This window comes from Apodemus sylvaticus, chromosome 10, assembly GCF_947179515.1.
Source record: "Apodemus sylvaticus chromosome 10, mApoSyl1.1, whole genome shotgun sequence".
Lineage (NCBI taxonomy): Eukaryota > Metazoa > Chordata > Mammalia > Rodentia > Muridae > Apodemus > Apodemus sylvaticus.
The window spans coordinates 5,486,337-5,513,737 of record NC_067481.1 but is presented as its reverse complement, the minus strand read 5'-3'; the positions used below and the strand labels follow the sequence as shown (position 1 = coordinate 5,513,737).

The following is a 27,401-nucleotide window of genomic DNA, read 5'->3' as shown; positions in this document are numbered from 1 at the left end:
GTGATGCCTGAACCCAAGGCTTCGTGCACACTAGACAAGCACTGTAGCAGCTGAGCAGTCAAATGTACAGCCCTCACGGGCTACAGCCTCAGGAAAGCGTGGGACCCAGAAAATCTCACAAACTATACAGAGAGGAGCCTGCGCTCAACACGGCAGGAGCTGGGGTGAGGGGTGTCTGAGGTAATCTGCATTTGTACTGACCACATAAGCTCCCTCAGTCTCCCATTAAATGTGACAGATAATGGTCACTGTAATCTCAGGCTTCCTGCGGGGGGGTCAGTGGCATCCTTTATTGTTCTTGTACAAATTAATAGTGTGGTCCACCCCTGGTCACTATGACAACAGCCCTCCCCTCCCCCGCGCCTTTGTGAACACGAAATGGAATTTATCGGAAATGCTTTCTAGCGAACCCCAGATAAGCAGAACAGAGAGTGAAATTACCAGAATCTTCAGCACCTCTGAGGGAGGGCCTTTGTTTTTAGACCGGTTCAGTCAATCCCATGAGAGACCCAGAGGCCACCACAGAAAAAGACAGAGCTAATTAAGGAAGGCTGCAGAAGTCGCCCTGGCACAGCGGGTCCCACTCACAGCCCATGACACCATGATCAGCCCAGAGCTTTCCAGAAATGTCAAAAACAATGAGCTTTTCTTTTTCTCCTACTCCCCGCATCTCCAGCTTCCCACTTCAAATTGCCTTCCCGCAGCTCCTGACTCAGAGGGGAACAGCGCCAAGGTGGCGAACCCAGGGCTCCCCGAACTGGAGGCTACTGTCGAGGGGCTCCTGGAGAGGTCTGCTGCAGACAGGAGCGTGGAGAACCAGGCGTGCCCAGCTCCAAGCAAGGTGAGCCGACACACTGGAAAGGACGGTGTGTTTGTGTTCCAGTCAGACCTGTCCCTGTCAAGAAAGAACAAAACAAAAATTAACAAAAGCATAAAAATAAAGTTTACTTTTTCCAATCACGTAAGTAACTCATTTTAGAAATTGTAGAAAACTTGGCGTGGCTGCAGCTGACCTGCACAGGACAGGGGGAGGGGCTCCGTGAGGCTCCACCCTCCCCAAGGGACTATTGGACGTTAAGAGTTGTTGGGGGAGGGGCTACTGTCCTCCGTAGGGTAGTACTGAGCTGTTGCCCTTCCCCCAAACAATCTTCCATCGGCTCTGACTAGAAAGTCTAAACTCTGGATCACTCAAGCACAAGAAGACATGGAAGTGGGGGTGCGCTCTAGTGGGAGAGGGATAGAAGGGAGAGTCAGAGAGGCTTGACTGAAATTCATCATAAAAACCTACGAAATTGTCTAATAATTTTGAAAAAAAAAACAAAGTCAGAGGGAACGCAATAAAGCCAATTAAAATGCTGCGCTCAATCCAAATTGCCACTACTTTGGGGGCACATTAGTCCCTTTTGTGTTACTAAAACGAAATGCCTGCTGTGGTCTGAAACACATTTGGAGGCTGTTAAGTCAATGCCATGGCGGGCGGTAATGGCTGGAGTGGGTGTGGGGGAGGGCGAGTGTCCTGTGGGGAGAGGTTTGGAGTGGAGTCACACTGTCTGGAGTCTGTTATCCTCAGGCTCCAATGCCCACCATCCCAAGCCAGCAGCTCGCCCTTCCCAGGACAGGACCCTAAGGACTTCTCCTGAGGTTCTGCCTCTCAAAGGCTCCAGGTTACCTCCTTGTGCTGCCCCGGGCCAACCTTCCCGCACAGGAAACCCAGGGGTGCTCACACGTGGATAGCACTGCCCAGGTGCCGCGGGCACAGCCCCTCTGCTTTGCTCTTCTGTGGGACCTTCCCTGACAGAGCCTCCCCTGACCACAACAAGGCACCACTATGATTACTGTCTTAGAAACTCATGGCTCAGGGACCAAAAAGGGGACAGATCTGAGTTTGCACCTGAAGATGGTTCAGGTGTACTATTACAGCAATCAGAGGCCTACACATTGAGGAGAAATCGCTTTGGGAACTTGGGGCTATTCTGGGAGATACATCTCTGGATGCCATGATCATAACCCCCAGCCTCCAGCCAGCCATGCCAGCTGTGTGCAGGAAGGGAAGCAACGGTGTCCACGCCCTGATGAAGCAGGGGTGCCATTCACGATCCTCTGTGCTCAGTGTTAATGTAACAGAATCTAGACTCACTGGGCGGGGGTGGAGGAGGGTGGCTCTGGGCATGCCTGGGGGGGTGTATTTCAATTTCATTAATGGGCATGGGAAGGTCCACATCTTATAACTGTAGGCAGGTCCCATTCCTGGCTGGGATCCCAGACTGTATAAAAGTAAACTGAGTCGGGGTACGCATTCATCTCTCTCTGCTTCCTAATTGTCGGTGTGCTGTGAGCACCTGTCCCAAGCTCCATCACCTTGATCTCCCCACAGTGACAGACTGGACCTTGAACTGTGAGCGGAAATAAACTCTTTCCCCCTTACGTCTCTTTTGTCAGAGTGTTTTATCAGAGGAACAAGAAAAGAAACTTAGCCACTATTTTCACTTTATGCTGTGTTTGTTCGCTGGGACTCAACTCACAGGCTCAGAGAAGAATCTGGGATCTTTATTAATTACTTCTCTTAGTACTGCGACAAAATATCAGACAAAAGCTACTTAACAATTGTTTCTGTCATGATACAGACAGAGCTCACAGCCACAGGCTTGTGAGGCAGCTGATCACAAGGTATCCTCAGTTGGGAAGCAGAGAGAGAGAGAGAGAGAGAGAGAGAGAGAGAGAGAGAGATGCTGGTCACATTGTATCCTTAGAGAGAGAGAGAGAGAGAGGGAGAGGGAGAGAGAGATATGCTGGTCACATTGTATCCTTAGAGAGAAGAGAGAGAGAGAGAGAGAGAGAGAGAGAGAGAGAGAGAGAGAGAGAGAGAGATGCTGGTCACATTGTAACCTTAGTCAGGAAGCAGAGAGAGAGATACTGATGCCCAGTTCTATTTCTCCTTTTTGTTCAATCCAGGACCCCAGGGGATGGTGCCACCTACATTCAGGCCATGTCTCTCTCCTCCCACCCTCCCTGGAGACATCCCACAGGGTTTAGAGAACTTCACTACCGCCCTAGGCTGATCTTAGGCCAGCTGCCAGTCCCAATCAACCATCACGAATGATCTGAGTGGACGGGGGCTTCCACCCTTCAGGCCTCTCCTCACCCCCTCAAAACCAGAACCCCTAAAAGCAGGGCTTCTAGACACACAGGTGGCACGACTGGGAGGTCACCCCACACTGTTCCTTTCACGTAGGGCCCCCTCTGACCTGCTCTCCTGTGCCAGCATTCCCTCCAGCTCTGAGCCTGGGACTCTGGCATTGTCAGCTTGCACGGTGGCCCCAGTTCATCTGGATATGAGGACAGACAGAACCAGACACCCAGCCTAGTCGCTGTGCCTCAGAACTTCTTAGGTGGCACATGGTCTAGAGAGTCATTCCTTCATCTGACAAGTGAGCTGAGGGACATCTTGGAGCATGTCCCTATGGGTAAAGGGACACAGCTGTGACCTCATATGGTGTTGTCTCTGTTTACCTATAGATTCATGGGGATGGAGAGAGCATGAAGCTAGGGGTGTAGGAGCCCCAGTTTTTAGAAGTGGGAAGCAGTGTATTGAGAACCAGTGTATGGCAATTGGTGTGTGTGGTAGGGAGGTGGCTTTAGGCCAGTCCTACTCCATCTTGTGGTTTGAGACAGAGTCTCTCACTGGGCCATGGGGTTTGCTGCTAAGTCTAGGCTGGCTGGCTTCCCCAGAGGCGGGGTTATAGCCACACACTACTGTACCTGGCTTTTTATGCGGGTGCTGAATCTCCAAACCCAGGTTCTAACTTTACCATCTCCCCAGCCCCAGAAAAGTTTTACTTTAAAAAAAATTAATTTTATTTACATATGAGTATTTTGCCTACATGTAAGTCTCCATACCATTTGTACCATTTGTGTATCTGGTATTCTTGGAGGCCGGAAGAAGGGGTGGGATTCCATGCAGCTGAAGTTACAGATGGCTAAGAGCCGCCATTTGGGTACTAAGATCTGAACCTGGGTCTTCTGGAAGAACAGACGGTGCTCTTAACCACCAAGCCATCTCTCTCTCCCTCTCTCCAGCTTCAAGCTTTTTTTTTTTTTTTTTTTTTAAAACATTTTCAAATAGTGTGATTTCCCCAATCACTAGGCTCCACCCCAAGTGTGTCAACTACAACATAAGAACTGAGGCTGGGTGGTGGTGGCGCACACCTTTAATCCCAGCACTTGGGAGGCAGAGGCTGGCGGATTTCTGAGTTCGAGGCCAGCCTGGTCTACAGAGTGAGTTCCAGGACAACCAGGACTACACAGAGAAACCCTGTCTGGAAAACACTGAATCCGAAGCACAGGCTGGGCTCCTAGAACTAAGCAGAGACCAAGCCTGGATTTCATCCCCTTGCTCTTCCCCAGCAGAACGCCCTCATCCATGCAGTTCCCAGCTAGGAGCCAAAATCCCATCTGACTGAGTTCAGTGGCTAGAGACCACAATTATGGGATGGCGGGATGAAGGGCGGACTGGGGAACTGCAATCACCGGCATTTACATATAGATTTCCCAGGGCCGGAGCTGCCTGCTCTCTCCCTGCTGGGGCGAAACCATGCTTGATATTTTTCTGATTACCCAGCCTTTGGCTTGAAGAGACCGGTGCTGCTTGCTCGATTTCTGAGTTGGGGAGTGGGTGGAGATTTAACAGCAGAAGGTGCTTCATTTACGGGGATCCCTTCCAAAGGCTAAGCTGCAATAAATCAACGCACATACCTTTTAGAACGGGAAGAAAATAGTCTCCATTTCCTTCCCGCCACTGGCTCAGAAGTTCCAATTTCTGGTAATGCTCGCTCGCCCTCCTCACTTTCATTTCCGTCCCATTTCTGCCCTTCCGGCTAATTTTGCATTTCTTGTGGAGACCGGCTTGGGCCGGCCAACTTAATGAGCCTCCTCACTTGCCAGTAGATAAATGGCGTGCCATTAGCCGCCTGTTTAACAGCCATATTTCTTCCTCAGGATGAGGGCTCAATACCTCTCCCATGAAATATGGCCCGAAGGGCCCCTCCCGCTCCGTCCCCGACCTGAAGCACTGAGCAGTTACACGGTGTGATTCCAGAGCTGTGGCAGCTCCAGACAGCTCGAGACAGCTGCCTCTTCCAGCTCATCTCCTTGTTTGGAAGGAAACGGGGCCGGGCAAGCTTCCGTTTCCCTAAGATTGATGTCTTCTCCCCAGCTCCCTTCCCTGGCTTTGGCTGTCCGTGAGGCTCAGCCTCCAGCATCCTCAGAGAATCCTCGCTTCTTCCCCCTCCGAGAGTCAAGGAAGGTCTGCGGGCTGGTGGTGTCCCTTGGCAGACCATGTAGACCTGTGGCTCCCCCAGTTGGGAGAGATGAACCAGTTGTGTACGGGGTGTGGCTCTCTGGGGCTGCCTCGCAAAGCACCCCCACCCCCCACTGCCAACGAAAGGAGCTTACTCTCTGATCCTAACCCCGATCTCCTGAAACCACCCCGACCTAGAGGCCCCCCTGAGGACCACTGAGCAGTGATCCCTCCCGCCTCACCCAATCAGCTCTGCACCCCGAGTCCGCCTGCTTCGTGCATGGCCTGCTCGTCCCAAGGGTTCTTTGAAATGTGTCTGTATTTGTGTTAGACAACTGGGGGCCTGCGAAGGAGGATGCCACCAAGATGGCAACTAAAGGAACTAGCAACTCAATACAGATCTTATGGCCTGCCAATCCGCAAGCACAGCCGAGAGGTACCTAAGCGGAGACCTGTACTCCTGAGCATGCTCAGTTTAAACTACGGATCACTGAGCATGCTCAGTTCCCGGAGGAGGGATGACAGAAATCTGTTTGGAGCTTAGCTAGGAGTTGTAGAGGCCATGTTTGGAAGGTCAAAACGGTACAGAGCTCTTCTCCACACACTTTTCTTGTAAAGTCTGTCTTTTTTTTTTTTTTTTCTCGAGACAGGGTTTCTCTCTGTAGCCCTGACTGTCCTGGAACTCACTCTGTAGACCAGACTGGCCTTGAACTCAGAAATCCACCTGCCTCTGCCTCCCAAGTGCTGGGATTAAAGGTGTTCGCCACCACCGCCCGGCGTAAAGTCTGTCTTAGCTAGGGCTGCTCTAACGAAACACCATGACCAGAAGCCAGTTGGAGATGAGAGGGTTTATTTGGCTTACATTTCCACATTGCTGTTCATTGCCAAAGGAAGTCAGGACTGGAACTCCAGCAGGGCAGGAACCTGGAGGCAGGAGCTGGTACAGAGGCCATGGACGGTGCTGTTTACTGGCTTGCTTTCCCTGGCTTACTCAGCTTGCTTTTTTATAGACCTCAGGTCTACCAACCCAGGGATGGTACCACCAACCATGAGCTGCGCCCTCCCCCACTGATCACTAATTGAGAAAATGCCTTTTAGCTGGATCTCATCAAAGCAATTCCTGAACTGAAGCTCCTTCTCCTCTGATGACTCTAATTTGTGTCAAGTTGACACATTAATCGAGCCAATACAGGAGCCCTAAAAAGAAATGACAATTTAATTTGCAGAATTCCCAGCCATCACCAGTAACTGCCAGAGGCAATGCTTTGAAGTTCTGCTAACTCAGAATTTTATACCTAGCTAAACTGGGAATCCAGGATCAGGTGTGATGGAGACACTTCAGACAGAGCCTGAGACATTCCTACTCATGACTCCTCACCGGAAAGATATAAGAGATTTCCTTGAGTTGTAGGAGAAATTAAATCTGAAGTCGATAAATAATAGTAATATTGATAATGATGATGATAAATCAGAGCAGTTAAGCAAAATCATTAAAATGCTAACCAGGAATAACATGCAAGATGGGAGGAAAAATTATTAAACAGTAAGAAGCCATTAGATATAATTCCAAATATGCCAGTTAAGTCCAAATATATCAGTACTTTCAATCATTATAAATGTCCTAAGCTGGGCTGGAGAGGTGGCTCAGCAGTTAAGGGCAGTGGCCGCTCTTCCAGAGGTCTTGAATTCAAATCCCAGCAATCACATGGTGGCTGACAACCATTTGTAATGGGATCTGACACCTTCTTCTGGTGTGCCTGAAGACAGTGACAATATATCCACATACATAAAATAAATAAATAAATCTTAAATAAATAAATAAATAAATGTCCTAAGTTTATCTACTGTCAGTCAAAAAAGGCATATGACCTAGTTCAGTTTCTGTTGCTGAAAGAAACACTGTGGTGGTTTGAATATGCTTGTTCCATAGGAAGTGGTACTATTAGGAGGCATGGCCCTGTTGGAATAGGTGTGGCCTTATTGGAGGAGGTGTGTCAATGTGTAGGCGGGCTTTGAGATCTCCTAGTGCTCAAGCTCCACCCACTGTGGAAGAGCCCCTCCTTCTGGCTGCATTTGGATCAAGATGTAGAACTCTCTCAGGTCCTCCAGCACCGTGTCTGCCTGCACGATGCAATGCTTCTCGCAGTGATGATAATGAACTGAACCTCTGAAACTGTAAGCCTGCCCCAATTAAATGTTTGCCTTGTCCCTTTACAACAATGAAACCCTAAGACAAACACCATGTCCAAAAGCAACTTAGGGAAGAAAGGGTTTATTTGGTTTATAGGTTATAGTCTGTCATTAAAGAAGAGAGTCAGAGCAGGAGCTCAAGGTAGGAACCTGGAACAGGAACTGAAGCAGAGACTGTGTTGGAACGCTGGTTCCTGGCTTGTTCTAGCTACCTTGTGTATACACAGTCCAGGCCTACTGACCTAGGGATGGTACCACCCACCGTTGGCTTGGCCCTCCTATATCAATCAACAATCGAAAATATCCCACCGACAAGTTCACAGCCCAGTCTGATGGCGACACTTCCTCGGTTGAGGTCCCCCCATCCTCAGGTGTGTCAAGTTGACACCTGAGTTGAGCCAACAAGACAAAAAGGCTGTGTGGGAAAGATATGCTCTGGGAAAGATGGTACAGCCTGTTAGGATCAGACGAAGGTGTTTCTGAGGATGGAGAGAGAGTTCAATGACCTCTAAAGACACGAGTGAAAATTAAACGTTTTCCGTCTCAGGCATTTGTCCTGGTGATGGAAAGCTGACTCACACAGCCCGCGACGAGAGTTTCAACAAACACCAGAGAATTCTCCTGAGGAGGACACCCTCCTCCAGCTTGAATAACAAACTAAGGGATCCACATACTTGGAAGGCTAAACAAGTATTTCTAAGTAGTTTGGAAGATGAATCATAATTTTTAAAACGTCAAACACTTTGAAGTAAATGGGGAAAGTGCATATCCAGCACGGGGTAAAACCAACACAGCAACACAGCAATCTCGTAATGAAAACACTCGCCAGTCAGACATAGTGGCAGACAACTTAAATTCCAGCAGCCAAGAGGCAGGGGCGGACAGATCTCTGTGACGCTGAGGGCAGCCTGGTCTACAGAGTGAGTTCCAGGCCAGCCAAGGCTACAAAGTGAGACCCTGTCTCAACAAAACAGGGCTGGAGAGATGGCTCAGTGCTTAAGAGTCCTGACTGCTCTTCCAGAGGTCCCGAGTTCAATTCCCAGCAACCACAGGGTGGCTCACAACCATCTGTCATGAGATCTGATGCCCTCTTCTGCTGTGTCTGAGGACAGGGACAGTGTACCTCACATACATAAAATAAAGAAATAAGTCAATATGTATAATTAAATAAACAAGTAAATAATCTGCTAACTTAGTAAAGTACTCATCACCAGAAATGAGGGAGAACAGAGACTCAGCTGTAAGAGAAAGGGGAAATGATTTACTAAGGACAGAGATAAGACAGAAAACAATCAAAAAGAAAGATTGGACTGCAGAGAGGCCGGGGTTAAGATGCTTGCTGCTCTTCCAGAGAACCCAAGGTCCCTTCCAGCACCCGCATAGTGTGGTTCACTCCTACCTTTAACTTCAGCTCTGGGGACCCAACACCATCCCCTGAACCCCACAGCACCTGCAGACAGAACAGAGATGTGGGGCTGGAGAGATAACTCAGCAGGCAAAATGTTTACCTGAATTCAGTCCCCAGAACCCAAGTGGTTTTTTTTTGTTTGTTTTTTTGTTTTTTGTTTTTTGATGTCAGTTATTTGGGTGCTGGAAACTGAACTGCGCATAACTGCAGCTCTGGGGGACCTGATGTTCTCTCCTCCCCTCCCACGTCTCCTGCATCTACATGACATGCAAACACACAGAGAAAATAAAAATACATACATGCATACATGCATACATACATACATACACACATGCATACTGTACCAGCTGGTTCTGTGTGTCAACTTGACACAAGCTGGAATTATCACAGAGAAAGGAGCCTCCCTTGAGGAAATGCCTCCATGAGATCCAGCTGTGGGGCATTTTCTCAATTAGTGACCAAGGGGGGAGGGCCCCTTGTGGGCGGTGCCCTCCCTGGGCTGGTGGTCCTGGGTTAAGAGAGCGGGCTGAGCAAGGCAGTAAGTAACATCCCTCCATGGCCTCTGCCTCAGCTTCTGCTTCCTGACCTGCTTGAGTTCCAGTCCTGACTTCCTTTGGTGATGAACAGCAGTGTGGAAATGTGAGCTGAATAAACCCTTTCCTTCCCAACTTGCTTCTTGGTCATGATGTTTGTGCAGGAATAGAAACTCTGACTAAGACACATACATACACACACACATACATACATACATACATACATACATACATACATACATACATACAAAAGGCAGAAATTTGCCAGTCAGTAGTGGCACTCACCTTTAATCTCAAACCTTGGTGGGCAGAGGCAGACTGACCTCTGTGAGTTCAAGGACAGTCTGGTCTACCGAGTGCATTCCAAGACAGCCAGAGCTACACAGTAAAACCCCATCTTGATAAAAACAGAAAAGAAAAAAAAAGGCAAAATTTTAAAAAGCATTTACATCTTTTCAGCAGATATATGAGAGATTCATTCACATTAACATAGAGAATTAAAATTCAGAAACCACAAATTATACAGCAATGAGATAAATCTAGTTTAACCGTGGAAGAAATAAACACTCTTAAACCAAAGAGATAGCATAACAAAGAGTAGACAAGCTGCCTGGGGGATCGGTCTAAACACTGCAGAGGTCCAGAGATGTCTGAGCAAGCAGAGGCGCTCGCCACCAGGCCTCACGACCCAGGTCAGACCCTGGAGCCCATATGGTAGGAGAGAACTAACTCTCACAAGGGGTCCTCTGACTCTTCCCCAACAGCCGGTCAATGTAAAAAAAAATAAAATGAAATAAAAACCTAGCTTAATCCCAGCTCTTGGAGGCAGAGGCAGGCAAATCTCTGAGTTAGAAGCCATCCTGGTCTACAGAACAAGTTCCAGGACAGCCAGGGCTGCAAGGAGAAACCTTGTCTTGAAAATAAAAATAAAAATAGAAGCTCATCATATCGTCCAGTAGCGAGGGCTGGAGAGATGGCTCAGTGGTTAAGAGCACCAACTGCTCTTCTGAAGGTCCTGAGTTCAAATCCCAGCAAACACATGGTGGCTCACAACCATCTGTAACAAGATCTGATGCCCTCTTCTGGTGTGTGTTAAGACATCTACAGTGTACTTACACATAATATCGTCCAGTAGCTACTGGGTGAACAGGTAGGGGGTGGTTGGGAAGGAGCTTAATAGGTAAGTGGATAAGGAGATGGGTGAACGGATAGATGAGTGGGCGGGTGAAATGAACGGAAACCTGAGAGACGGGTAGGGATAGATGGTTAGCTGGGCGCATAGGCTGGTGGATGGAAAGAGATCAGTTGGGGGAGGGGTGGAGAAGAGGTGGGGGGTGGATGAATGACAGGATGGATGGATGGTGAGGATGAGTGGGTAGATGGATGGATGGGTGGATGGATGGGTGGATGACAAGATTGATGGATGATGGATGGATGGATGGATTGGTGGATGGATGGGTGGATTGGTGGATTGGTGGATGGATGGATGGATTGGTGGATTGGTGGATGGATGGATGGATGGATGGGTGGATGGATGGGTGGATGGACTGATGGGTGGATGGATAGATTGGATAGATGAATGGACTAAGGGATGGATGGATAAATGGATAGATGGATGGGCTGATTGAAATGAATAAATGAGTTAGTGGGTGGGTGGAAGGATGCATGATGAGGAAGAGTGGGTGGGTATATGGATGGATGGATGGATGGATGGATGGATGGGTAGATGGGTAGACAATGAAGATGAGTAGGCAAATGGATTAATAGACAGATGACAGATAGAGACAGTGCATTAAAAAAAAGGCACACGTGCACACCCACACACACCCACACACTGTCCCTGCAGATAGGAAAAGGCTGGGTGTTTATTACTGCTTTAAAATGATGCATATAAAATTTGAAGTCAGGACCCACCTGGCTTCAAGCCTGGCACCCAGACATAGGCCCAGAAGATGGCTACCACTGGAAAAGATAGCTTTTTGCCCAGTTTACAGAGAGGGGGCATGCGCACCATGGGGTGGGGGTGAGGACACACTGAGGAAGCCGAGGGCTCATTAGGCAGGGCAGAGGAGAGAACTGCAAGGGAGTGGCTTTACTGTGGTTCCCCAAAGAAGGATGGCGCAAGCCGGGGAGAGGGGGGCTTACTCCTGTGAGCGGAACCACCTCTGTGTGCGCCAGCGGTGACCTGGACACCCTAGTTGTCCAATTCCTAGCCCTGGGGTGGCCAGGGCAGGGTAGATAGTGGACCAGGCTGAGTCCATGAGAGGGTGTGAGTAGGTACTCAGCTCTGCTGGAGTTGTTGGAGCTTAAGAATCCTGCCTGAGGAGAAGGGCTCTCTTTAAATCAGAGGAATTTGGGGGGAGGGGGGGTCTATGTGTGTGTGTGTGTGTGTGTGTCTGTGTGTGTGTGAGTGAGTGATATGGAACTGGGGGAGGCAAGATTCCGAGGTAAAGTGAGCTAAGCAATCACATTTTTTTTTAAACAGGGTGTGTCTGGGTCTGGCATTTGCTGCCACAGGACAGATATTAAAGCACCTAGTTTGCAGACCCTGACACGCTGCTGGTCCAGTTCCTCAGCGGGTCCCTCCCCCCTTGTTTTAATTACCCTTTCTTGGTAAACAGCTTGCTCCTTCTGGAACCTCGGGAGACAGAGATGACATTAAACTGCCAGAAGCAAGAATGTATTTTTGTGTGTACCCTGGTTTCAGTACCCAAGGCCCATCGGAGCCTCGGTTAAGCCCTGGGTTCTTAGCCATCACCTGCTCGGTCAGACAGAAGGCCGAGGCTGGAGAAGGGACTCGGCGTGCACACGCTTGGCAAGCATTCTAACTCTGAGCTGCAGCCTTGCTCCCCGAGTAACCCTGAAGCAAAGGTTTCAGGCTATCCAAACACCAGCCCAGCTGTTCCATCCTCTACCAGGAAAGGAACTCCGAGCTAGATACTCCCTACCCACAGCTCACAGCATCCAGACCAGCAGACAAACCTGGTTTCTCCAGCAGCTGCTGCGTGAGGAGCTGCCTCGAGCCAGCGGGCGCCTTCTCCCAACTTTGAGTCAGAAAGAGTCCCCAGGACTGGTACCCAGCCTCCGTTGCCTGGGAAACACGTGGGCTGTGTTCAGGAGTTCCTGGTAAGGAGCGAGCGGGTACCTTCAGGGATCCGAGCTGGAACCAAGCAGAGTCCCTGTGCTCCGAGGCCTGAGTGCTAGGCTTTGAATGTGAAATGTCTCCCCAAAACAGTGTGTTGCTGCACCCCCAGCAGACTGTGCTGTTTGGGAAGATGATTGACATTTTAGGAGGTGGGGCCAGAGGCATTGAAGATTACACCTGGTCCCCTGTGGTTCCTGCCTGCCTTGAGGTATGCAGCCTCTGTCACACACTTTCAGGCTCCGTGCTTTCCCTGGAGAGATGTGAACAGGGGTCTCTTCAACAACAGACCAAAGCAATCATTCCTGCTGGGACTGAGAGTGCACGGCCTTGGACCAGCCTGCTTAGGTGACGGGTCACTGGGACCAGGAAGTGAAGCCGGTTGGTTGACTTTGGGCCAGGGTGCTTCTGGGTGACTAGACTGAGGGGAGACTCTGGCCACGGAAATGGAGCTATCCGGAAGCTAGGGGGCTTTGGCCCCTTGATGGGGAAAGCGGAGGCTTCTTCGAACCCCGAGTGTCACAGGCTACTCCTTCGAGCTGGAACCAAACTAGCAACCTAAGGACGGTCCACGGATGGGTACGGTATCGGAGAGGAAGGAGCAAGGGACAAGGGGTTTCTAAGCCTGCCCTGCTCACTGGGAGCCATTACAGAGCCTAATTGTTTCAAGGGCTTCAAGGCATCGATTCATACCCAGGCTTACAGCACAGCGCTCGCTTACAGGGCTGCACAGTGGCCTCTCTGATCCACGGGCTCACGTTTCACCAGCTCCACCCCCATCTCCTCCCCTTGCTCCCTGCCGGGGACAACTCTTTCGGACCCTTGCGGGCATTTTTCCCTTCTAGCTGGAAGTCCCCAGCGTTTGGTGAAGGAAGAGGCGCCCTCTAGCGGACTGCTCTGAGAGCGCAGGCTAGCTGTTCAAGTGTTGATTAAGTGAATTGCTCATGGCTGACTTGAGGTTTTCAGAGCTCAGATGACAGCGGTGGGTGCAGATGAATCCAGGGCCCCTACTAGGAAGCCTCCATGTGCCCAGAAACCACGTTCTGTTTCTCATAGGAGCTGCTGTCTGGGCACCAGCTGGGTAAGGTTGTCTGTCCTAGGTCAGTCCCTGCCTGGGGCGCCTCACGTTCTGATGTCAGTGTAAATTCTCCTCTGGGATGAACGTTCTGGAAAATGTAGATAGAGTGCAGAAAAAAAGAAAAAGAAAAAAGAAAGAAATCGACCAAACCTGAGCCTCAGCTAAGCAAATTCTGATATTGCAGTAAAAAGACTAAAATTTGGGATCTGAGCTCAGCTGACGGGGTGCTCCCGGGAACGCACAAGGTGAGAGAAACTGAGCTCAAGATCATTCTTAATTACCTAGGGAATTCGGGGCTAACCTGGGCTACATGAAGCGCTTTCTCTCTCTCTCTCTCTCTCTCTCTCTCTCTCTCTCTCACACACACACACTAAATACACAGACAATGAGCAAACACAGGGATTTTTAGATAAAATAAAATATATAATTCACTTGTTTCCATGCCAGGCATTTGCAGCCACCAGCGGCCCTTATTTTTAAAGTATGTAAATGTACAGCGTTCTAAATTACAGAAGTCTAAAGTACGGGAAACGCACCAAGCAATCAATGCTAATTAGGTTCTTATCTCGGTTAATGAAAATAAATATTGAATTTATGGGAGAAGTCTGGAGGTGGGCCCTGCATGCAGACAAGGCTGGGCCTGACTTCAACCCACAGAAGCCTCCCATGACCTACCCTGTTGGCAGCTCCCAAGTTGACTCCTGTTTAAGCATCCTCAGCCTCGCCTCCCGAGATCTCTGGGACTGGTTCCCTGTGCTTGGGCCTATGATGTCCAGAGGAGACCGGCCACCCCAGCAGAGTCCGGGGCGCACCATATTCTATTTCCCTCACCCACCGGCCTTGCGCTCTGGGCTGTGAGCCTGGTCTGCCCTGGATGAACCCAGGCATCCATCAGAGCAATGCCCTACACTAGTGAAACATGTTCCTTTCTGGGCACACGGCAGAGCTGCTGGGAGATGGGGCGTGGACGAGGGACTGGAGTCGCCACAGCACGGTCCCACGGACTAGGGGTTGCTACACACCAACAAGGCATGTTCTCGGTCTGGAAGCCAGACGTTCAAGGTTAGAGTCTTGGCAGACTCAGTCTGGTAAGGGCTTGACCTACAGATGGCTCCTCCTCTCTATAGGGAGTGAAGGGCGTCCGGAGTTCACTGGGACCTCTCATAAGGGTGCTCATTCCGCTCACAGAGTTCTGCCCTTTGCCTTGTCACCTCCCACGGTCTTGTGACCCAATTCCATCCCCTCAGATCTTGATTTCACCACAGTGGGGCCTAGCATGCAGCGCTGGCTCACACCCCCTCATATCGCAAGATCCTCCACATCAGTGCCCAAGCTGGCCGCTCCTGGGTGGGCTGCGGTGACTTCCCTAGGTAAACTTCACAACAGCCCCCAGGGACACTGGCTCACACAGGCCTTCCTGTGTCCCTTCTTGGCCACAGGCAGCCCAGATAAACACTGGAGGCCAGACCCTGAAGAGGGCTGTGTCCTGTCTGTGTGAGGATGGCACCTTCAGACTGCCACGTGACAGGACATGCAGATGCCCCTAGGAAGCCTGAGGAACTGGGGCAGAGGGAAGCTTCAGGTTCAGACACAGGCTCTGCCCTTGGGCAGCTGGGAGGCCCTGGTCACTCACCGAGCATGAAACGTCAGATAACTTCAGTAGGTAGGAGCTGGAGTGACACCTCTGGACAGACAAAACAAATATGTGTGTGTGTGTGTGTGTGTGTCCTCATTTAAAAAGCCTCTGGGCAGGAGCCATGGTGACCTGTTCCCTGTGAGCCTTGGTTATTAAAGTCACTACTGGGCTTCAGCAGGTGTGCGGTGCTATGGGGCAGATGCACAATAGGAAGGGAAGGAGGCGGGAAGAGCGAGTGAATGGGGTCACGTTAATAAGAGATGGCGAATGAATGATGAACAGCTCTAAGAATCACTGAGGTGCAGCATCCCTGGGCCAGGAGCTGCTCGAACAAAGCTAACACTTATTTGTATGGTGTGTGTGTGTGTGTGTGTGTGTGTGTGTGTGTGTGGTGTGTGGTGTGTGGTGTGTGGTGTGTGGTGTGTGGTGTGTGTGTGTGTGTGTGTTTTAAAAATTCGTACTATTATTTTTATTTCTGTCTGTATGCCCCATGCACACCGTGCCCGCAGAGGTCAGAACAGAGGTGGGCATCGAATGCTGTGGGGCAGGCGATGACTGAGGCCTGAGAACTGAACTCTGGTCTTCCGGACGAACAGCAACTGCTCTTAGCTGACAGCCACCTACCTTTCACTGGCTGGTGTTGTGTGTCAGCTTGACACAAGCTGGAGTTATCACAGAGAAAGAAGCTTCAGGTGAGGAAATGCCTCCATGAGATCCAGCATTTTCTCAATTAGTGATCAAGGAGGGAGGGCCCCTTGTGGGTGGGGCCATCTTTAGGCTGATATTGGGTTCTATAAGAGCAGGCTGAGCAAGCCAGTAAGGAACATCCCTCCATGGCCTCTGCATCAGCTCCTGCCTCCTGACCTGCTTGAGTTCCAGTCCTGACTTCCTTTGGTGATGAACAGCAGTGTGGAAGTGTAAGCTGAATAAACCCTTTCCTCCCCAACTTGCTTCTTCTTTTTTCTTTCTTTTTCTTTCTTTCTTTCTTTCTTTCTTTTTTTTTTTTTTTTTTTTTTTTTTGGTTTTTTGGAGACAGGGTTTCTCTGTATAGCTCTGGCTGTCCTGGAACTCACTCTGTAGACCAGGCTGGCCTCGAACTCAGAAATCCACTGCCTCTGCCTCCCAGAGTGCTGGGATTATAGGCGTGTGCCACCACTGCCCGGCCCCTACTTGCTTCTTGGACATGATGTTTGTGCAGGAATAGAAACCCTGACTAAGTCAGCCCTTTCTTACATATATTTTTTGAGACCGGGTTCTATATAGCCTAGGCTAGCCCTAAACTCATTGCTTTGTATTTCTGGTCTTCCTGCCTCTACCTCCTGAGGTTCCAGATCTGTCCCACCATGCCTGGTCTCTGCAGCCCTGGGTCTGGAACCCAGCCTTCTGTGCAAGACAAGCATGCTACCAAACGAACGCTCCTCCCAGGCACTGAATCTACCACACGAACTCAGCAAATGCTTACAGTCACCTTGTGATGTGAACCCCATATAATATCCACTATGCAGATGGGAAAACTAAGGTTCAGACTGTTTCTCAAGGTTCCACAGCTAATGGGGGTGGGGGTAGGGCAGAAGCCAGGACCTCACCCAAGCTGTCATCTCAGGGCCACTAACTCATATATTCTACAGCTCTTGAGCTTTCAGATCAAGCCCTCTCTCTTCACAGGCAAAGTGGGAACAGTGGGGACTGAGGAACCAGGCAGGAGGAGGGTCAGAGGGATCATCCACTGAGGAGTGAGGTGACTCACCTCTCTCTCCCCTCGTTAGGGGCAAAGTGAAGCCATCGTTATATCCCTGGCATCTGGAGTCCCCAGCAGCTCACAGGGATAGGGGGATGAAGACAGCCAGCCAGGCTTGGGAACATCAGTCATTCGCCATCAGTCTGCTTTCTTCAGAGTCTTAGCATCCTCAAGAGCTTACACCTGGAGAGGGATGGCGCCCTCCTAGGCTCTCCAGGTGGCCTCTCAAGCAGGAACCAGGGACAGCAGGTGGTCTCCACAATCGGCTCTAAATTAGATTAATTGGGGTCGACCTCTGTCTTCCTAAGGCAAAAGATTAAATTCCAGACTGTTGGCTGGTTTTTTTTTTAAAGAGCTTTGAAACCAGCCACCAGATGAAAAGGCAGGGTCTACCCAGTCAAATGTCTTGCTGCTTCTAGAAAGAATAGAGGGGGAAATTTGCAATCAGATTCTCCATCATGCATGAATGCAACCCTTGGGGAAGGGAACAGGGGAGTCAGAGGGCTTATTCCACACCCGGCCAAGACCGAACTAGTCTGCTGTCTTCTTCCTGGCCTCCTAGTCACTCCCAGCCACACCTCATGACCCAGACCTGACGTCACTTCCCTCTACTCTCTGCCTCTCCTCTGATGTCACTACTGCAGCTGTCTGTGATCTCATGTTGCCTCACAGGAGGATGAATCTCCACCCCCTCCCCTGCACACTTCCCATTCCCAGGACCCCACACATGGCACACACAGTGTTGTTTTCTCCCTCACACCAGCTCTGTGCAGATAACGTTTAAGACTTTCAGAGTCAAGCTAGGGAGATGTCTGAGCAGGCGGAAATAGCTTCTGGTCCTCAGCACCTGAAGAGAAGTATAGAAATCGTGTACCTGTAACTTAGGGTTTTCCTGCTGTGAACAGACACCATGACCTAGGCAGGTCTTATAAAGGACAACATTTAATTGAGGCTGGCTTACAGGTTCAGAGGTTCAGTCCAGTATCAAGATAAGAACATGGCAGCATCCAGGCAGGCAGGGTGCAGGAGAAGCTGAGAGTGCTACATCTTCATCTGAAGGCTGCTAGCAGAATACTGGCTTCCAGGCAGCTAGGATAAAGGTCTTAAAGCCTACGCCCACAATGACACACCTACTCCAACAAGGCCACACCTCCTAATAGTGCCACTCCCTGTGCCAAGCATATTCAAACCACGACAGCCTGTAACCCCATCCCTGAGGAACAGGCAGAGACAGGAGAATGCAGGGCCTCACTGGCCAGCCAGGCCTGCTGAAACGGAGAGCTCCCTGTTCAAGGAGAGACTCTGTCTCAGACAAGATGGAGAAACAGTTGAGGAAGCGACCTGGCATCAACCCCTGACCTCCATAGGCACACAGACTTACTCTTGCACACATGTGCCCACAGGAACACACACACACAGTTATGTACCTCAGCGCCTGCTATGAACCAGCGAGTCCCAGGGATGGCCTCAGAACCACCAGGATTCTGTAACAGTGAAAGTGTAAATGTCATTGTCATTGATAGGGTCTTTAAAGCAGCTGTGCTAGGGTATCAAGACTCCATTGCTGTTTTAGTGATAATCACAGTTTTATTGTGATTGCAATCGGAAGGAACAATAGATGTTGGGTAGAGACTGGTAAAGTCTCTGGCACACACACACAATACACACATAATACATACATACATGTACCATTACATCCATGAACTTCCTAAACTCTATCCCAAAATGTCTTCATGTGGATGCTGCTTTTGCTCCCTCAGATTAGGCAAAAGGGAAAGGGCCTTGTGGAGGCCGTAGGTCGCACCCTTTGGCACACTGGTCCTGGGTGTCACAGGAGCAGCCTGGCTATCAGACAATGTCAATGCAGGGCCATTGACTTGGTCGTGGATTCTGCAGTGTGTCTAACCTGTAACTACACAGGCTCTCAGAACAATGAGTGGATGGATAGTTGTTGCAGTGGTGCACGCAAAATATTGGAAAGAACATATTGGGGTTGGAGAGATGGCTCAGTGGTTAAGGGCACCAGTCTCTCTTGCAGGGGATCTGGGTTCCGTTCCCAGAACCCACATAGTAGCTCACAACCATCTATATAACTCCAGTTCCAGGGGCATGCAATGCCCCCCTCTGGCCACTGTAGGTACTGTGCATGCATGGTGCACATAAACTCACACAGACCTATAGACATAAAAACAAAAAATCTGGAGACTGGAGAGTTGGCTCATCAGTGAAGAACACTGCTCTTCCAGAGTGCTGAGTTCAATCCACAGCACCCACATGGTGGCTCACAACCATCTATAACGGGAGTCCCCTGGGATCCAATGCCTCTGCTGATGTACAAAACACCCATGAACACAAATTAAAAACATAAGCTGGGTGATGGTGGCGCATGCCTGTAATCCCAGCACTCTGGGAGGCAGAGGCAGGCAGATTTCTGAGTTCGAGGCCAGTCTGGTCTACAGAGTGAGTTCCAGACACCCTGTCTGGAACTCTGTCTTGAAAAAACCAAATCCAAAGAAACAAGAAAAAGAAAAACATGAAGATAAAACATCTGGGCATTGGCAGCTGCCGGGCAGGAAGAGCTGCAGTGGACAAGTGAGCTCCTTGGAGATGGGCTCCAGTGTCTTGCTCAGCTGTGGCGGGCGAGCTCTGGTAAGGCGCAGCTCCAGAGACCTCATCCCAGGATGGCTTCTCTGTGCTGATGTCCTTTCTCACGGTTGTCACTGCCACTCTCTGCATTCATCTGGCTTGGGGCGAGTGGACACCAGGAGCCTCTCACTCTCTACAGCCTCGCGTGATCACTTCCTGGATGAGAGCCCACCCTGTCGGGCAGGTTTCCTGCAGAGCCGCATGAAGATGAGCTCTCACGAGTGAAGGCTGCTTAGACGACCAATGACTTTATAGAACTCCTGATCTGATCACCTCATCTTAGCAAGAGAGTTTAAGGAGACGGCTTTAGGTGTTTGGCCAGAAAGAAGATGTAACAAAGTAAGAGTTATGGACAGACTGTGCCCTTTCCTCACAGAATAGTAAGGAAAGGCTGCATAATAAGGAACACAGTGAATTCCATATATTGCACTGAGAAGAGAAATAGGCTTGGGGCAGACGTGTGATCAAGGAAAAGCATTCGTTCTAGGTCGAGGCCAAGGAAGAGGGCACAGGTGTGCACCATGATGAACCGAGGCCGTGTGAAACCGTTGCTTTGAACTCACAATGCGCTTATAGAACGAGATGCTGCTTTGACTTACTATCGACATCTTCCTGTAACTTCCCTTTTGTGTGATATCTTATCTCTGAGGTAATTTTATAAAGAATTTTTGTGTAAGAAGGTATAAAAGAGCTCAGAGAAGAAATAAAGTGTGGCTTTCGGGGGGGGGGGCTCTGCTCCATCTGCGGTGCGCATGCGCGTGCGTGCTCATCTGCAGTGCGCATGTGCGTGCGCGCTCATGACCTCCTCTTTACCCTTTTTCTTTCTCTCTGGCCCCCTTAACAGTAGGAGTTAAATAATTGCCAGAAACTGTCAGCTTCCGGCCTCCAGAACAGTGAGAGTTAAACGCCAGAGGTTCTCAGCCGTTGGTCTTCATCTGAACATGTGTTCCACCTCAGTACCTGCCCCTGTCGGGGCTGCCCCCTGGCAGGGCATGGGAATGCATGCTTTCAACCCCAGCACTTGGGAAGCAGAAATGGGCAGGTCTCTACGAGTGAGATTCTGTCTCAAAAAATGAAATAAAACAAGCCCACGAACCCGTGGAGGACTGGTTAAATACATGGCATCTGTTCACAGAGTGGAGCTCTAGAAGGTTCTGTCGGGATGTGCAGGGAAGAAAAGTGAGAATCAGAATGTGTTTGCAAACATCCTTTGTGTATATTCAGGCAAGAAACCACACACACATAGATACACATACAACACGCACATACATACACATACCAGGGGGGGAGGGGGGAGAGAGGAGAGAGAGAATCCTAGAAAAGCAAGTTAGCAAGGATTCACTTGTAGAGAAGACAGAAGCCTCCAGGGAGCCCTGGGGCGCCTCCTCCTGGCTTCTCGCCCTGTGTGTGCTTCCTGTGGTGATGTTGGTCCGTTTACAGGGGCCCTAGCAGATGACCGCAGGCCAAGTCATAAAAGGTGCTGTGTTCCTATTCTCTGTGTGTCTGTCTGTCTGTCTGTCTGTCTCCTGATTTTCAGGTAGGTAAAACCAGCTGCCTCGGAGAGCCTGCCTGGTAGAGACCTGAGCCCCTGCCAACACTCCATGCAGGGAAGTCCCAGGTTGGATACTCTAGTATCTTATCACTAATGTATCACTGAAGTCCCCAGACCACGGAAGCCTGAGGCCCTGGGGTTCAGGATGTGATGTACCACCTAAGCTCCACTCTAGCTGACTGCGTTCATCCAGACAAGCCTGCTTTGGTCCCATTGGCAGCCATACAGACCAGCAGTGCCTCGGTGCACCCATGCCTGTGTGCATCCACGCTGACAGCCAGGGTCCCAGGGCCCCCAAACAGGTGGGCTGCTGCTTGCCACCCGCAATGGCCAGCCTTCCCCAGCAGTCCTCCCGGGGCAGCCTCGGCCCAAGCCAGCTGTAGCCTGAAGGAAGGCATGGGTGACTCACAAGGCGGAGTGGGCTTTAGGGGAGAGCGTTGTGCACTTGCCTGTCCCCATTGCTGATTTTAGAGGCTGACACTGGAACATTGCTAGGTGACCGTATTTTCAAAGCTCAAATCGAGACAGATGGTCTGCCCGAAGATGTTTTCCCGATTTAACCATTTACTTATATAAAAAGCCCAACAAGGACTGTGTGTCAATTCCTGCTGGGTTGTCTGTTAATGAGCCCCTTTAAGAAGCAAAGCAAGAGCTGGGAATGTGGCTCAGTTGGCGAGTGTTTGCCTCGCTTGCATGAGGCCCCGGGATCGGTCCCCACCACCACAGACACTGGATGTGGTGGTGTTCCCTGTAACCCAGCACTAGAGAGGATGAGAAGCCCAGAGATATCCACAGTTCCACAGCAAGTCTGAGGCCAACCTGAGCTGCGCAACACACTATTGTGGTGTCACCTATGCGGACAGAAGGCTCAGTGTCTCACTATGCTGACAGAGATCCTTAGCCCACAGACCATGTTCATAAACACAGGCTACATGGGCTGTCTCAAACCGGAAGGTGGCGAGTCATGGGGGAGACAGCTGACTTTATCTTTGGCCTTCATACACACACACACACACACACACGCACACGCACACGCACGCACGCACACACACACACACACACGCATAGCCCCACAAGCACAACCCGCAAGCACATCACGCACCATGCACGCAGGCACGCATAGCACGCATGCACGCATGCACGCATACACTCACTGCTGAGGGAAGTGACAAGGTAATCTGAGATAGTGGTACTTGGCTGCAGAGCAACAAGCTGTTCACAGGCCAGCGCTGGGTACTAAGGGCCTGGGTTCGAGTCTTGCTGCCACTGCTTAGGAACTGTGTGACCTTGACCAAGTCATTGTCTTCTCTCTGCGCCTGTTTGTAAAATCCCGGGAGCTGTGAACATAGACTGCAGAGCTGGAGAGATGGCTCAGTGGTTACACACATGCACCTATATACATGTAAGCTAGCACTCGAACACAGAAAAAAAGTGTGTGTGTGTGTTTGTGTGTGTGTGTGTGTGTGTGTGTGTGTGTGTAGAATGCCCTCAGGTCTGTAGCAGCAGAAATGAACAAGTACTGAAAACCCATGGCCTTGTATGGATGACACAGGACACTGGCACTGTGTGGGAAGGGTTTTCTGTCACTGCCCACTGCTTCAGAACAGCGTCACAGCAGATCGGGGCCTCTGTGCCGGTCACAGCAGGACCTCTCGTGTGGGGAAGCCCGTCTCCCCCAGATCGTCCCTCATAGGGCGATGGCTTGGGATAGAGCCAGCTGCTGAGTTTCAGATGTTTTTCATACTCCCATAGTAAACCTCTTCAGTAGCTGAACCCTACTTGACTGGACCTGAATCCAACTTGCAGGGATGTCCTGGGATAGCCCCAGAAGGGACAGCATCCCTCTGGAGATCCCTATGAGGCTGCCTTTAGGATCTGTACCCAGTTCTCACATCATCCTAACCTTTCATCCAGATGGTAACGTCCCCAGGTGAAGCTCTGCGCCTCTTTTCCTCGCGGAGAATTACAGACACTACTGCAGGTTGGGGTGAACTCAAGCACTTTACAGTGAGCCACCCCTCAGGCCCAGTAACTCTCACTGACCACACCCACCACACATTATCTCACTGACCACGCCTACCACATGGTATCTCACTGACCACGCCTACCACATGTCATCGCAGAAACCACTGGCTTTTTGTAGGGTGATGGCACCTTTGCAGGGTGCGCCCTGCAGGCCCCGCATCGCCCTGCCGGCTGGTGTTCTCTGTCTCTGGTTCCTTCTCAGGCTCCTCTCCACACAGTTCTTGCCTTGCTCTGGCCTCAGGGCCCTAGAGAGCTCTGTCCCTTCTACAGGACACCTGAGTGACTCCTCAGCCTGAGTGACTCCTTGTGCACCTTGTGAGTCTTCCTGCTGCCTACTTTTGCTTGCATCCTGCCCCATCCCCCCAAACTCCCCATGCCTGCACATCCTATGATGCTCCCTGCCTCCCTCTGCCTCCATCCTATATTGTTGTGGACACCTATGAGGACAGAGGGCTTAGTGTCTCACTAACAGCCAAATGCTGACAGCACCCTTGGCCCCACAGACCAAGTTCATAAACACAGGCTGTGTGGACAGATAGCTCCTACATCGCTGGGGACTGTCCCCATAGACTTAATCTCCTTTTGCATATGATATGACTCAGAGAGGCTCAGCACCTAGCCTAAAGTCACACAGCACAGAAAGACATCCTGGGGAGCAGACTAGGCAAGCCCAGGCTGATGTGGGGGAAGGGTGGCTACAGTGTCCCTGAACAGCCATCCCTTCCCACCCGCCCCCCAGTCATCTAAAAACAAGAATCCACCCGAGTCCTGCCAAGCCAGGGCCTCCCTGTAGACAGAAGGTGTTCATTATTTAGGGCTGCTGGAGGCTTCCTGGGGCAGAGGCATTCAGTGGAAATAGCAATCTGATGCACGTGGACAGAGCTGCCTCTATCCAGGGAGCTCTGGCACTGGGCACTGGGGAGGTCTGTATTGGCTTGGGGGGGAGACCCTGACTCTCCTCTGAGGCAGCTAGGAGCCTGGAAGGAATTGCTTTGCTCCGGTTTGCTCTGGTTCCACATGCGTCTCCCTCAGACATGGTTCTTACACACCAGGCCGCACTGCCGTTCAGAAATGCCCTGAGCATTGGCTACTGGCTGTCTGAGCACAGCACCAAGCCGTGGACAAGGACCCCCGATGTGGAGCCATTGGGTACCACCTGCCACTCAGGAGAGCCTGTCCCCGCCTCCAGCCCTCTGCCCACTCCACCCCAACCCTCAGTCCTTTTCACCATAGTGGGTACAAGGCCATACAGCGGGCACTCACTGCATCCCAAGTGCAAGCAGCACTCAGCTTGTGAGAACTTCTTACCACCCTGGCATTCTGAAGTGGGTGCAGGGCCTCAGTGTGCCTTAGACCAGGATCTAAGGGCAAAGTCTCAAAGTGGTCAGAAATGGGGGTGTCAGGACTTGAACCTCTATACCTTGTCTAGCTGCAGCCCATGGTCTAGACTTTCACAAGTTGCACCTTTATAGCTGTGAGTCCCTCTCATCTGGACTCTGAGTTTCCAGGTGGCCCAAGTACAACACCACACACTCAGAGGCTGCGTTTCACTCCATCACCACCAGGACAGATGGAGCCTGCTGCTGTGCTGGTCTCCCAGCAGCAAGCACGCTCCCTCCCTCCCTCCCTCCGGCAGCCAGCAAAAAATAGCCATCTCATTTGCATGGAGTTGCAGGAGGGAAGAGGCAAGAGGAGAACTTCAAACAAAGGAAAATTTTCAAATTAAAGAAGAAAGGCAGTGAGCAGCCAGGCCCCGTGGAACAACACTCCGGCCCAGCCATTTAGCACGCTTAGCTGGAGACGCAACCCCAGTCACTACAACAGAGGCGCATTATCAGTATTGCCACAAGCCATTGTTCATTATCTCTGGGGCGCGCTGCACCATTGACTCTTCTAGGGATTCAGCTGTATTCTAATCAGTCACATTATGGGGGGAAAGAGATGTCCCCTGGAGAAAACTGTGGCGTCACTCCATGTGTCAGCAGCTAGCACATCGGGATGGGGATGTTCCAAGGTGCCGCGGTGTCACGTGACATCGTTCAAGTTAATCTGCAGGACAATTAAACATGCAGTGAAACTGAGGGAGGGATCCGAGTGGGACTGGCTTGGTTTCAGACACCACTGAGCTGTCCTCGGGTGTGGATTCCACAGGAAATGTTTGCAAGGATTCATGGGAGCTCTGACTTCCACAAAGGAGACAGGACACAGGTGAGAGTCGCACACCACAGGCTCCACTGGGTGACAGGAATCTACAGGGGTCCTAGGGAGCTATGGAGCCTTCGGGGAGGTGAGGGAGGAGAGGGGAGCAGAATCTTTCTCATCTGTTCACTTTCCTGAGTGCTTTCCACGGTGGCCTCAGCCTCGGCTTGAGGGAAAGAAGGTCGGGTTTCCTCGGCCTGGGAAGATGGCTTAGTTGGTAAAGAACTTCCCAAATGTGCCTTAGGACTTGAGTTTGAATCCGTGCTCATTGTCACAAGCCAGAGAGCATCTGCAGTCCCAGCAATGGGGAGGTGGGGACAGAGGCATCTCTGAAGCTCACTGGCCAGTTAGTCCAGCTTCAGGCTAAGTAAGGAACTCTCAAGAATAAGATGGACGGGCAGGAGAGAATGCTCAGTGGTTAAGAGCACTGACTGTTCTTCCCAAAGGCCCTGAGTTCAAATCCCAGCAACCACATGGTGGCTCACAACCATCTGTAATGGGATGTGATTCCCCTCTTCTGGAGTGTCTGAAGACAGCTACAGTGTACTCACATATAACAAATAAATAAATCTTAAAAAAAAAAAAAAAAGATGGTTGGCAACTAGGAACATGCTGCCTCCCTCAGCCACCCACACTCCCTCCAAAAAAAGGGTGCATGGTTGTTTGCTGGGTATGGTAGCTCATGCCTTGTCTCAGGAGGCTGAGGCAGAAGTTTGAGGCTAGCCTCAGCTAATTAGTGAGAGTCTGTCTCAAAATTCCAAGAACCAAACAAAATACTAATACAAGGTTGTTACTAAGCCTCAAAGTTCCGGGGTGTTTGGTACACGGGGTGACTGGGGCACTGTGACTAGATGCTCTGCTGTGATTAGATGCTCTGCTCTGCTGGTTTTTCTCGCTTCTTCTTGTTTTTTGTCTCAGACTGAATGTCCTTCCACATCCCTCTCGCCTTAAAAATAGACCTCGGCAGGGTCCTTCTCTCTAACCTCACGAAAGGCATTATCTCTGATCCTGCATTCAGAGAGGAAGCATCTTAGCAGGTGCAGGGCAGGGAAGGGGCTGCGGGTTGTCAGCACACCAGGGCCCAGGGTGTTTATTCTCACCCTCTCCCACTCCTTGAGGCCCATCCCTGAGCCCTCTCTGGGATCACCTGCTATTTGCACCAAGTTGGAAACCTGGTACGCATACAGTTATCCTGTTTCCCACCAGAGCCTCGTACAGTCAGCCCATAAGTAAGACAGCACACATAATTCCATGCTCTGGAATTTAAACAGCTGCTACCACCTCTTTCAAAACATTGTGTTTTGCAAGTAGCCAGCCCATATTTTAATTTCAGTCTCTCTGTTCTTTCTAGCTTTTTATCACGCACCAGAGATTTCTGTGCAAACACAACTACATCTCTGGCGCATCTTTGACAGGCTCGACAATCCCTCTGCTTCCTTGCCTGGTGCTGATGGAGCCTTCCATATCCCTGCTTCCTCAGGAGTCTATAAATAGAGATCACACACACACACACACACACACAGAGGAAGTTTGAATGCTACAGAACCACTCAGCTTGAGGGAGCTGTGGGTGTATTCCCCTGACTTCAGGGTTCACAGCTGGCAGTTGCTGGGTTCTTCAGTCAACTACCTCCATCACCCTCAGGGACCACAGAGGACAGAGGCAGGTCCTGACTGTGCAATCTCAGTTCCGCAGCACACAGTATCATCAACTTCCTCTTCTGTCAATGTGTCTGTCTCCTTAGACACCTCAAGCTGGAAGATAGACCATCGCTTGGGGGTTGGGGCGTGAGGAATTAAACCATCCTTCAGTCATTCTTTGCTGTGTATACCCATGAGAAGTCTACTCTACCTATGGGAAGCTTGGCTTTGAACCTGTGGCGACAGAGCAGGCAGGGGGCTGGGTGAGTCATTGGGCCTCTTGCAGATCTGCCTGCCACAATGAACAGGGCGCTCCCT

General features: G+C 50.6%; 1 long non-coding RNA gene across 1 annotated transcript; it reads right to left on the bottom strand.

Annotated features, from left to right (window-relative positions):
- Positions 1-278: 278 nt before the first annotated feature.
- LOC127693991 (uncharacterized) lies at positions 279-5,136 on the bottom strand. The gene is made up of 3 exons (XR_007979773.1): positions 4,753-5,136; positions 3,246-3,458; positions 279-895 (listed from the first exon to the last, which is right to left on the bottom strand). It is a non-coding gene; the product is annotated as an uncharacterized LOC127693991 (long non-coding RNA).
- Between the last annotated feature and the right edge of the window lie 22,265 nt (positions 5,137-27,401).